The sequence below is a fragment of the Pseudophryne corroboree genome, chromosome 1 (assembly GCF_028390025.1).
Source record: "Pseudophryne corroboree isolate aPseCor3 chromosome 1, aPseCor3.hap2, whole genome shotgun sequence".
Lineage (NCBI taxonomy): Eukaryota > Metazoa > Chordata > Amphibia > Anura > Myobatrachidae > Pseudophryne > Pseudophryne corroboree.
The window spans coordinates 431,701,712-431,715,102 of record NC_086444.1 but is presented as its reverse complement, the minus strand read 5'-3'; positions in this window follow the sequence as shown (position 1 = coordinate 431,715,102).

The following is a 13,391-nucleotide window of genomic DNA, read 5'->3' as shown; positions in this document are numbered from 1 at the left end:
CCGCACTGTACTGTGTCTGCTGCTAATATATAGACTGGTTGATAAAGAGATAGTATATTCGTAACTAGTATGTATGTATAAAGAAAGAAAAAAAAACCACGGTTAGGTCACTGGTATATACAATTATGGACGGGCTGCCGAGTGCCGACACAGAGGTAGCCACAGCCGTGAACTACCGCACTGTACTGTGTCTGCTGCTAATATATAGACTGGTTGATAAAGAGATAGTATACTCGTAACTAGTATGTATGTATAAAGAAAGAAAAAAAAACCACGGTTAGGTCACTGGTATATACAATTATGGACGGGCTGCCGAGTGCCGACACAGAGGTAGCCACAGCCGTGAACTACCGCACTGTACTGTGTCTGCTGCTAATATATAGACTGGTTGATAAAGAGATAGTATACTCGTAACTAGTATGTATGTATAAAGAAAGAAAAAAAAACCACGGTTAGGTCACTGGTATATACAATTATGGACGGGCTGCCGAGTGCCGACACAGAGGTAGCCACAGCCGTGAACTACCGCACTGTACTGTGTCTGCTGCTAATATATAGACTGGTTGATAAAGAGATAGTATACTCGTAACTAGTATGTATGTATAAAGAAAGAAAAAAAAACCACGGTTAGGTCACTGGTATATACAATTATGGACGGGCTGCCGAGTGCCGACACAGAGGTAGCCACAGCCGTGAACTACCGCACTGTACTGTGTCTGCTGCTAATATATAGACTGGTTGATAAAGAGATAGTATACTCGTAACTAGTATGTATGTATAAAGAAAGAAAAAAAAACCACGGTTAGGTCACTGGTATATACAATTATGGACGGGCTGCGGAGTGCCGACACAGAGGTAGCCACAGCCGTGAACTACCGCACTGTACTGTGTCTGCTGCTAATATATAGACTGGTTGATAAAGAGATAGTATACTCGTAACTAGTATGTATGTATAAAGAAAGAAAAAAAAACCACGGTTAGGTGGTATATACAATTATGGACGGGCTGCCGAGTGCCGACACAGAGGTAGCCACAGCCGTGAACTACCGCACTGTACTGTGTCTGCTGCTAATATATAGACTGGTTGATAAAGAGATAGTATACTCGTAACTAGTATGTATGTATAAAGAAAGAAAAAAAAACCACGGTTAGGTCACTGGTATATACAATTATGGACGGGCTGCCGAGTGCCGACACAGAGGTAGCCACAGCCGTGAACTACCGCACTGTACTGTGTCTGCTGCTAATATAGACTGGTTGATAAAGAGATAGTATACTACTAATATTATATACTGGTGGTCAGGTCACTGGTCACTAGTCACACTGGCAGTGGCACTCCTGCAGCAAAAGTGTGCACTGTTTAATTTTAATATAATATTATGTACTCCTGGCTCCTGCTATAACCTATAACTGGCACTGCAGTAGTGCTCCCCAGTCTCCCCCACAATTATAAGCTGTGTGAGCTGAGCAGTCAGACAGATATATAATATATATAGATGATGCAGCACACTGGCCTGAGCCTGAGCAGTGCACACAGATATGGTATGTATGTGACTGAGTCACTGTGTGCTGTGTATCGCTTTTTTCAGGCAGAGAACGGATTATAAATAAAAGTGGTGGTCACTGGTCACTATCAGCAAAACTCTGCACTGTACACTACTGAGTACTCCTAATGCTCCCCAAAATTAGTAAATCAAGTGTCTAAACGGAGAGGACGCCAGCCACGTCCTCTCCCTATCAATCTCAATGCACGTGTGAAAATGGCGGCGACGCGCGGCTCCTTATATAGAATCCGAGTCTCGCGATAGAATCCGAGCCTCGCGAGAATCCGACAGCGTCATGATGACGTTCGGGCGCGCTCGGGTTAACCGAGCAAGGCGGGAAGATCCGAGTCGCTCGGACTCGTGAAAAAAAACATGAAGTTCTGGCGGGTTCGGATTCAGAGAAACCGAACCCGCTCATCTCTAATTATCACCGCATATGGCGGAAGTATGTTGCTTGGTGTGAGGCCAAAAAGGCCCCAACAGAGGAATTTCAACTAGGTCGATTGCTGCATTTCCTACAAGCAGGAGTGACTATGGGCCTGAAATTAGGCTCCATTAAGGTACAGATCTCGGCTCTGTCGATTTTCTTCCAGAAAGAACTAGCTTCACTACCTGAAGTTCAGACGTTTGTGAAAGGAGTGCTGCATATTCAGCCCCCGTTTGTGCCTCCAGTGGCACCTTGGGATCTCAACGTGGTGTTGAGTTTCTTAAAATCACATTGGTTTGAGCCACTTAAAACCGTGGATCTAAAATATCTCACGTGGAAAGTGGTCATGTTATTGGCCTTGGCTTCAGCCAGGCGTGTGTCAGAATTGGCAGCTTTGTCATGTAAAAGCCATTATCTGATTTTCCATATGGATAGGGCGGAATTGAGGACTCGTCCCCAGTTTCTCCCTAAGGTGGTATCAGCTTTTCACTTGAACCAACCTATTGTGGTGCCTGCGGCTACTAGGGACTTGGAGGATTCCAAGTTACTGGACGTAGTCAGGGCCTTGAAAATTTATGTTTCCAGGACGGCTAGAGTCAGGAAAACTGACTCGCTATTTATCCTGTATGCACCCAACAAACTGGGTGCTCCTGCTTCTAAGCAGACTATTGCTCGCTGGATTTGTAGCACAATTCAGCTGGCGCATTCTGCGGCTGGACTGCCGCATCCTAAATCAGTAAAAGCCCATTCCACAAGGAAGGTGGGCTCATCTTGGGCGGCTGCCCGAGGGGTCTCGGCTTTACAACTTTGCCGAGCTGCAACTTGGTCAGGGGCAAACACGTTTGCAAAATTCTACAAATTTGATACCCTGGCTGAGGAGGACCTTGAGTTCTCTCATTCGGTGCTGCAGAGTCATCCGCACTCTCCCGCCCGTTTGGGAGCTTTGGTATAATCCCCATGGTCCTTTCGGAGTTCCCAGCATCCACTAGGACGTCAGAGAAAATAAGATTTTACTCACCGGTAAATCTATTTCTCGTAGTCCGTAGTGGATGCTGGGCGCCCATCCCAAGTGCGGATTGTCTGCAATACTTGTACATAGTTATTGTTAACTAAAGGGTTATTGTTGAGCCATCTGTTGAGAGGCTCAGTTGTTTTCATACTGTTAAACTGGGTATAGTATCACGAGTTATACGGTGTGATTGGTGTGGCTGGTAGGAGTCTTACCCGGGATTCAAAATCCTTCCTTATTATGTCAGCTCGTCCGGGCACAGTGTCCTAACTGAGGCTTGGAGGAGGGTCATAGTGGGAGGAGCCAGTGCACACCAGGTGACCTAAAAGCTTTCTTTAATTGTGCCCAGTCTCCTGCGGAGCCGCTATTCCCCATGGTCCTTTCGGAGTTCCCAGCATCCACTACGGACTACGAGAAATAGATTTACCGATGAGTAAAATCTTATTTATTCCTAGTCCGTAGAGGATGCTGGGGACTCCAAAATGACCATGGGGTATAGACGGGATCCGCAGGAGCTTGGGCACACTGAAAAGACTTAAACTGGGTGTGAACTGGCTCCTCTCTCTATGCCCCTCCTCCAGACCTCAGTTATAGGAACTGTGCCCAGGAGAGACGGACATTTCGAGGAAAGGATTTTTGTGTAAACTAAGGGCTACAACCATACCAGCCCACACCACAAACATACCGTACAACCGGAGTAACAGTAAACCAGATAACAGTATGAATTAACAACAGCAACAAGCTGAAAACCAGAAATACACAACCCGTGTGTAAACTAATTTAACCAACAAGAATACACTGCAAGTAACAGTCCGCACTGGGATGGGCGCCCAGCATCCTCTACGGACTAGGAGAAAAGGATTTACCGGTAGGTACTAAAATCCTATTTTCTCTGACGTCCTAGTGGATGCTGGGAACTCCGTAAGGACCATGGGGAATAGACGGGCTCCGCAGGAGACTGGGCACTCTAAAAGAAAGATTAGGTACTATCTGGTGTGCACTGGCTCCTCCCTCTATGCCCCTCCTCCAGACCTCAGTTAGAGTCTGTGCCCGGACAGAGCTGGGTGCTCCTAGTGGGCTCTCCTGAGCTTGCTAGAAAGAAAGTATTTGTTAGGTTTTTTATTTTCAGTGAGATCTGCTGGCAACAGACTCACTGCTACGTGGGACTGAGGGGAGAGAAGCAAACCTACCTGCGTGCAGCTAGCTTGTGCTTCTTAGGCTACTGGACACCATTAGCTCCAGAGGGTTCGATCACAGGGCCTGACCTCGATCGTCCGTTCCCGGAGCCGCGCCGCCGTCCCCCTTGCAGAGCCAGAAGACAGAAGAAAGAGAAGAAATCGGCGGCAGAAGACTCCGGTCTTCATTAAGGTAGCGCACAGCACTGCAGCTGTGCGCCATTGCTCCCACTGCACACCACACACTCCGGTCACTGTAGGGTGCAGGGCGCCCTGGGCAGCAATAAGAATACCTTTTGGCACTAAATACACATAATACAGTCTGGAAAACTGTATATGTGTAAAAAAACCCCGCCATTAAGCTATACAAAACGCGGGAGAAGCCCGCCGCTGAGGGGGCGGGGCCTTCTTCCTCAGCACACCAGCGCCATTTTCTCTTCACAGCTCCGCTGGAAGGAAGCTCCCCAGGCTCTCCCCTGCAGTATCCTGGTACACAAAGGGTGAAAAGAGAGGGGGGGGCGCAAAAATTGTATATACAGCAGCTACTGGGTAAACACTGAGTTGTAGTGTAATCCCTGGGTTATATAGCGCTGGGGTGTGTGCTGGCATACTCTCTCTCTGTCTCTCCAAAGGGCCTTGTGGGGGAACTGTCTTCAAATAGAGCATCCCCTGTGTGTGTGGTGTCGGTACGCGTGTGTCGACATGTCTGAGGTAAAAGGCTCCTCTAAGGAGGTGATAGAGCGGATATGTGTGTGAGAGGGTGTCTCCGTCGACAACGCCGACACCTGTTTGGATATGTGTAAGTGCTAAGGTGAATTTATTGCACAAATGGTTAGGGAACAGACAGGAAATCTACCCATGTTTGTCCCTATGTCACAGAGACCTTCAGAGTCTCACAATGCTCACTATCCAAATAACAAACACTGGTATCGACATGGAGTTTAACTCCACTGTCGACTACGATAATGCAAAGTTACAGCCAAGATGGCTAGAAAGTATTCAATATATGATTAATGAAATAAAAGATGATTTGCATATCACTGATGACTCATCTGTCCCTGACACGAGAGTACACTTGTTTAAGGGGAAGAATGCTGAGGTAAATTTCCCTCCTCTCATGAGGAAAAAGAGCGGGAATCTCCAGACAAGAGACGGCAGCTTCCCACAAGAGAATTCTCAGGCTGTGTCCTGTTTGCACAGACGGTAGCACTTGCTATTCTCAGGGATCCTGCAGATAGCATGCACATTCTAGTATACTACCCAGACCGGCGATTGTGTCGGCATGGGTTTATAGCGCTGTGGCAGCGTGGACAGGTACCTTATCAGCAGAGATTGAGACCCTAGTAAATATATTATAGATGCTGTCTTAAGTGATAGATATATAGTTATAAAGCATGCCCAAAGAGACATGAGTATACTGGGTCCTAGAGTCAAAGCTATGTCGATCTCTGTTTGACGTGTCCTGTAGAATATGCATTGGACAGATGATGCCGACTTAAGAGGCATATGGAAGGCTGAGGATTGTGTGGAGAAGGGTTCTCGGGCCTGGTCTCCACAGCTATAGCTGGTAATTCTGCTAGTTTGCCTTATATTCCTGCACAGCCTAAGAAAGCACGACATTATTAAATGCAGCCTTTCGAATAAAGAAACAAGAAAGTCTGAGGTGCGTCCTTTCTTGTCAGAGCCGGGATCAACACAGCTAGTTCCCAGGAACAGAAGTCCTCCCCGGCCCCTACAAAAATCCACCTATGCCGCTGGGGCTCCACAGGCGGAGCTAGGCCCGGTGGGGACACGACTTCGTAAGTTCAGCCACAAGTGGGTTCACTCCCTGTTAGGTCCCTGGGCAATAGATATTGTGTCTCAGGGATACTGTGAGAAGATGCCCCCTCACCGACGGCCCTGCGGGCTTCCCCCCAACAGAGAGAGCCAGTGTTAACTGCAATTCACAAATTGTATCTTTAACAGGTGGTGGTCAAGGATCCCCTCCTTCAACAAGAGGGTGTTATTATTCGACCATGTTGTAATCCCGAAACCAGACGGTTCGGTCAGACCCATATTGAATTAAAAATCCCTGAACATATACCTGAGAAGGTTCAAGTTCAAGATGGAATCGCTAAGAGCGGTCAGGGCAAGCCTAAAAAGAGGGAGATTTTATCGTGAATCGGGTCATAAGGGATGCATACCTTCATGTCCCCATTTATCCACCTCATTAGGCGTACCTCAGAATTGCGGTACGGGATTGTCATAACCAAGGTAATGGCGGATATGATTGTGCTCCTGCGGAAGCAAGGTGTCACTATTATCACGTACTTGGGCGATCTCCTCATACAAGCGAGATCAAGAGAGCAGTTGCTGAACAGCGTATCACTTTCTCTGGAAGTGTAACGGCAACACGGCTGGATTCTATATATTCCAAAGTCGCAGTTGGTTCCTACAGCTCATCTGCCTCTCCTAGGCACGATCCTAGACACAGACCAGAAAAGGGTTTATCTCCCGATAGAGAGAGCTCAGGAGCTCATGACACTGGTCAGGAATCTATTAAAACCAAAACAGGTGTCAGTGCATCACTGCACTCGAGTCCTGGGAAGGATGGTGGCATCATACGAGGCCATCCCCTTAGGCAGGTTCCATGCGAGGACCTTCCAATGGGACTTACTGGACAAGTGGTCCGGATCACCTCTTCAGATGCATCGGTTAATCACCCTATCCCCCAGGGCCAGGGTGTCTCTCCTGTGGTGGCTGCAGAGTGCTCACCTTCTCGAGGGCCGCAGATTCGGCATTCAGGACTGGATCCTGGTGACCACGGATGCAAGCCTCCGAGGGTGGGGGGCAGTTACACAGGGAAGAAATTTCCAAGGTCTGTGGTCAAGTCAATAGACTTGCCTTCACATCAATCCTGGAATTAAGGGCCATATACAACACCCTAAGTCAAGCGGAGATCCTGCTTCGCGACCAACCGGTTCTGATCCAGTCAGACCGCAGGGGTTCATGTAAACCGCCAAGGCGGCACAAGGAGCAGGGTGGCGAGGGTAGAAGCCACCAGAATTCTTTGCTGGGCGGAGAATCAAGTAAGCGCACTGTCAGCAGTGTTCATTCCGGGAGTGGACAACTGGGAAGCAGACTTCCTCAGCAGGCACGACCTCCACCCGGGAAAGTGGGGACTTCATCAGGAAGTCTTCACGCAGTTTGCAAATTGATGGGAACTGCCTCAGGTGGACTAGATGGCGTCCCACCTCAATAAAAAGCTAAAAAAGGTTTTACGCCGGGTCAAGGGACCCTCAGGTGATAGCTGTGGTCGCACTAGTAACACCGTGGGTGTTCCAGTCGGTCTATGTATTCCCTCCTCTTCCTCTCATACCCAAGGGCTGAGAATTGTAATAAAAGGAGGAGTGAGAACAATATTCTTTGCTCCGAATTGGCCAAGAAGGACTCGGTACCCGGAGCTGCAAGAAATGCTCTCAGAGGACTCAGGGCTTCTGCCTCTCAGACAGGACATGTTGCAACAGGGGCCCTGTCTGTTCCAAGACTTACCGCGGCTGCATTTGACGGCATGGCGGTTGAACGCCGGATCATAGCGGAAAAGGGCATTCCGGATGCAGTTATTCCTACGCTGATAAAGGCTAGGAAAGACGTGACAGCAAGGCTTTTTCACTGTATATAGCGAAAATAGGTTGCTTGGTGTGAGGCCGGGAAGGCCCTACAGAGGAATTCCAGCGGGGTCGATTCCTGCACTTCCTACAGTCAGGAGTGACTATGGGCCTAAAATTAGGATCCATAAAGGTCAAGATTTCGGCCCTATCCATTTTCTCTCAAAAAGAACTGGCTTCACTGCCTGAAGTTCAGACGTTGTTCCGGGGGTGCTGCATATTCAGCCTCCTTTTGTGCCACCGGTGGCACCTTGGGATCTTAACGTTGTGTTGGATTTCTTGAAATCCCACTGGTTTGAGCCACTTAAGGCCGTGGAGCTAAAATATCTCACGTGGAAAGTGGTCATGCTATTGGCCTTAGCTTCGGCTAGGCGTGTGTCAGATTTGGCGGTTTTGTCATGTAAAAGCCCTTATCTGATCTTCCATATGGACAGGGCAGAATTGAGGACTCGTCCCCAATTTCTCCCTAGGGTGGTATCATCGTTTCATTTGAACCAGCCTATTGTGGTGCCTGCGGCTACTAGGGACTTGGAGGATTCCAAGTTGCTGGACGTAGTCCAGGCTTTGAAAATGTATGTTTCCAGAACGGCGGGAGTCAGAAATTCTGACTCGCTGTTTATTCTGTATGCAGCCAACAAGGTTGGCGCTCCTGCTTCGAAGCAGACTATTGCTCGCTGGATCTATAGCACGATTCAGCTGGTTCACTCTGCGGCTGGATTGCCGCTTCCAAAATCGGTGAAAGCCCATTCCACAAGGAAGGTGGGCTCTTCTTGGGCGGCTGCCCGAGGGGTCTCGGCTTTACAGATTTGCCGAGCTGCTACTTGGTCGGGGTCAAACAAGTTTGCTAAGTTCTACAAGTTTGATACCCTGGCTGGGGAGGACCTTGAGTTTGCTCATGCGGTGCTGCAGAGTCATCCGCACTCTCCCGCCCGTTTGGGAGCTTTGGTATAATCCCCATGGTCCTTACGGAGTTCCCAGCATCCACTAGGACGTCAGAGAAAATAAGAATTTACTCACCGGTAATTCTATTTCTCGTAGTCCGTAGTGGATGCTGGGCGCCCGTCCCAAGTGCGGACTCTCTGCAATACATGTATGTAGTTATTGCTTAACTAAAGGGTTATTGTTATGAGCCATCCGTTAAATGAGGCTCAGTTGTTGTTAATACTGTTAACTGGGTATGGTTATCACAAGTTGTACAGTGTGATTGGTGTGGCTGGTATGAGTCTTACCCTGGATTCCAAATCCTTTCCTTGTTGTGTCAGCTCTTTCGGGCACAGTTTCCCTAACTGAGGTCTGGAGGAGGGGCATAGAGGGAGGAGCCAGTGCACACCAGATAGTACCTAATCTTTCTTTTAGAGTGCCCAGTCTCCTGCGGAGCCCGTCTATTCCCCATGGTCCTTACGGAGTTCCCAGCATCCACTACGGACTACGAGAAATAGAATTACCGGTGAGTAAATTCTTATTTTCTCTTACGTCCTAGAGGATGCTGGGGACTCCAAAAGGACCATGGGGTTTATACCAAAGCTCCAGACCGGGCGGGAGAGTGCGGACGACTCTGCAGCACCGACTGAGCAAACGCAAGGTCCTCATCAGCCAGGGTATCAAACTTATAGAACTTAGCAAAAGTGTTTGAACCCGACCAGGTAGCCGCTCGGCAAAGCTGTAAAGCCGAGACGCCTCGGGCAGCCGCCCAAGATGAGCCCACTTTCCTGGTAGAATGGGCTTTTACCGACTTCGGCACTGGTAGCCCGGCCGAAGAATGAGACTGCTGAATCATATTACAAATCCAGCGTGCAATAGTCTGTTTTGAAGCAGGATGACCAATCTTGTTGGAAGCATACAGGACAAACAGCGCCTCAGTTTTCCTGGCAACAGCCGTTCTGGCGACGTAGATCTTCAAAGCTCTCACAACATCCAGAGACTTTGGAACCGCCACAGCATCCGTAGCCACCGGCACCACAATAGGTTGGTTAATGTGAAACGAAGAAACCACCTTCGGCAGATTGTTGACGAGTCCTCAATTCCGCCCTATCCAAATGAAAAATCAAGTACGGGCTCTTATGAGATAAGGCCGCCATCTCTGACACTCGCCTGGCAGACGCCAGCGCCAACAGCATGACTACCTTCCAAGTGAGAAACTTCAACTCAACCTTACGCAAAGGTTCAAACCAGGAAGAAACTGTAAGACCACCTCAAGATCCCATGGAGCCACAGGAGGCACAAACGGAGGATTGATATGCATTACTACTGAACCTCTGGGAGGGCAGCTAATTCCTTTTGAAAGAAAATAGACAAAGCCGAAATCTGCACTTTGATGGAGCCTAATTTCAGGCCTGCATCTACACCTGCCTGCAAAAAGTGGAGAAAACGACCCAAGTGAAAAACTTCCGCAGGAGCCATTTTAGTCTCACACCAGGAAACATACTTTCTTCAAATACAGTGATAATGTTTCGCCGTAACCTCCTTCCTAGCCTTAATGAGAGTGGGAATGACCTCCCCGGGAATACCCTTACGAGCTAAGATCTGGCGCTCAACTTCCCTGCCGTCAAACGCAGCCGCGGTAAGTCTGGAAACGCGCATGGACCCTGCAACAACAGGTCCTCTCTTAGAGGAAGTGGAGGGAACACATACACCGACTGGAACACCCACGGAGACACCAGGGCGTCCACTGCACTGGCTTGGGGTTCCCTTGACCTGGAACAATACCTCGGGAGCTTCTTTTTGAGACGAGACGCCATCATATCGATTAACGGAATTCCCCAACGCTTTGTCACCTCTGCAAATACCTCTTGGTGAAGAGCCCACTCTCCCGGATGGAGATCGTGTCTGCTGAGGAAATCTGCTTCCCAGTTGTCCACTCCCGGTAGGAAGACTGCTGACAGGGCACTCACGTGTTGTTCCGCCCAGCGAAGGATTCTTGTGGCCTCCGCCATTGCCGCTCTGCTCCTTGTTCCGCCTTGACGGTTTATATGTGCCACCGCTGTGATGTCTGACTGTACCAGGACAGGTCGACCCTGAAGAAGGTTTCTTGCTTGTAGCAGGCCGTTGTAAATGGCTCTTAACTCGAGAACATTTATGTGGAGACGCGCTTCCTGGAGCGACCATCTCCCCTGGAAGTTTCTTCCTTGGGTGACTGCACCCCAGCCCCGGAGACTTGCATCTGTTGTCAGAAGCACCCAGTCCAGGATACCGAACCGGCGACCTTCTAGGAGGTGAGAACTTTGCAGCCACCACAGGAGATAAATTCTGGCTCTGGGAGATAGACTTATCTTCTGGTGCAGGTGAGACCCGGACCATTTGCTCAGTAAGTCCCACTGAAACACCCGGGCATGAAACCTGCCAAACGGAATGGCTTCGTACGCCGCAACCATTTTCCCCAGAACCCAAGTACAGTGATGGATTGACACACTCGTCGGCCTCAGAAGTTCCCTGACCATCGACTGCAGTTCCAGAGCTTTTTCTTCTGGAAGAAATACTCTCCGTAACTCCGTGTCCAGAATCATGCCCAGAAAGGACAGTCGAGTGGTCGGAATCAACTGAGATTTCGGCAAATTGAGCACCCAACCGTTCCTTGGACCTTGCCTTTATCAGGCGATCGTCCAAGTACGGGATAATTGTAACCCCTCGCTTGCGAAGGAGAACCATCATTTCTGCCATGACCTTGGTGAAAATACTCGGGGCAGTGGAAAGCCCAAACGGCAACGTCTGAAATTGGTAATGAGAATCCTGTATCGCAAACCTGAGGAAGGCCTGATGCGAAGGATATATCGGGACGTGTAAGTAGGCATCCTTTATGTTGACTGACGCCATAAAATCCCCCCCTTCTAGGCTGGAAATCCCCGCTCGAAGAGATTCCATCTTGAGCTTGAAAACTTTGAAGTATGGATTGAGGGATTTTAGATTCAGAATCGGTCTGACCGAACCATCCGGTTTCGGCACAACAAACAGGCTCGAGTAGAACCCCTCCCCCCGTTGTGACGGGGGAACGGGAACAATGACCCTCTGTTGACACAATTTTTGTATCGCTGCCAGCACCACCTCCCTGTCCGGAAGAGACACTGGTAAGGCCGAAATGAAAAACCGGTGAGGGAGCACCTCCCGAAACTCCAGCTTGTATCCCTGAGACACAATCTCTAGGACCCAAGGATCCAGGCCTGATTGAATCCAGACCTGACTGAAGACTCGCAGACGGCCCCCCACCGGTCCGGACTCCCCCAGGGAAGCCCCAGCGTCATGCGGTGGACTTGGTAGAGGCAGGGGAGGACTTTTGGTCCTGGGCACCGGACACGGCAGGCGACTTCCTTCCCCTTCCTCTACCTTTAGAAGCGAGGAAGGACGAACCTTTCCCACGCCTGTATTTATTGGGACGAAAGGACTGCATCTGCTGATGTGGTGCCTTTTTGTGTTGTGTGGGAACATAGAGAAGAAAAGAGGACTTACCTGCCGTCGCGGTAGAGACTAGGTCCGCCAAGCCGTCCCCAAACAAGACATTACCTTTGAAGGGTAAAGCTTCCATAGCTCTCTTGGAGTCGGCATCAGCATTCCATTGATGGATCCACAACGCCCTCCTGGCCGATATCGACATGGCATTGGCTCTTGATCCCAAGAGACAAACATCCCTCGCCGCATCCTTCAGATAATCTGCAGCGTCCTTGATATAACCAAGAGTCAAAAGAACATTATCTTTATCAAGGGTATCCATATCATTAGCTAAATTCTCAGTCCATTTAGCAATCGCACTACTCACCCATACCGACGCCACCGCAGGTCTGAGCAATGCACCCGAATTAGCGAAAATGGACTTCAGAGACGTCTCCAGCTTGCGATCAGCCGGATCCTTGAGAGCTGCCGTGTCAAGAGACGGAAGCGCCACATTCTTAGACAAACGAGATAGAGCTTTGTCAACATTTGGAGACGACTCCCATTTTTCCCTGTCATCAGAGGGGAAAGGATACGCCATGTACAGTAAATCCTCTTAGGAATCTGCCACCTCTTGTGCGGCGACTCCCAAGCCTTTTCACAAAGAGTATTAATTTCATGAGAGGGAGGAAACTTCATCTCAGGTTTTTTTCCCTTAAACAAGCAAATCCTTGTTTCCTTTACCGCAGGTTCATCAGCAATGCGTAAAACATCTTTTATAGCCACAATCATGTATTGAATACTCTTCACTAAACGTGGATGCAAAGCAGCCTCAGTGAAATCGACCTCGGAATCAAAGTCCGTGTCGGTATCAGTATCTACCACTTGAGTAAATGGCCGCTTTTTTGACCCCGACGGGCCAGCGTTTCCTTCAGCCGCGTGTTGGAGGAGAAAATGGCGTTGTGAGCCGCGCGGCTAAGCTCCACCCCTTCCCGGCGCGCTTCAGCCCGCCAGATTTGAAAATTGTAAAAGTGCCGGCGGGGTCTCCGAAACGGTGCCGAGGCACCGAAAAGGCTTCTGCCGGCTCCCGGACCCCAGTAACATGCTGCCCAGGGCGCCCCCCCACCCCAGCGCCCTGCGAGTGCCATTAGTGACAGTGTGTGGGAGCATGGAGCGCAGCGTTACCGCTGCGCTGTACCTGGTTACTGAAGTCTTCTGCTGTCCTGAAGT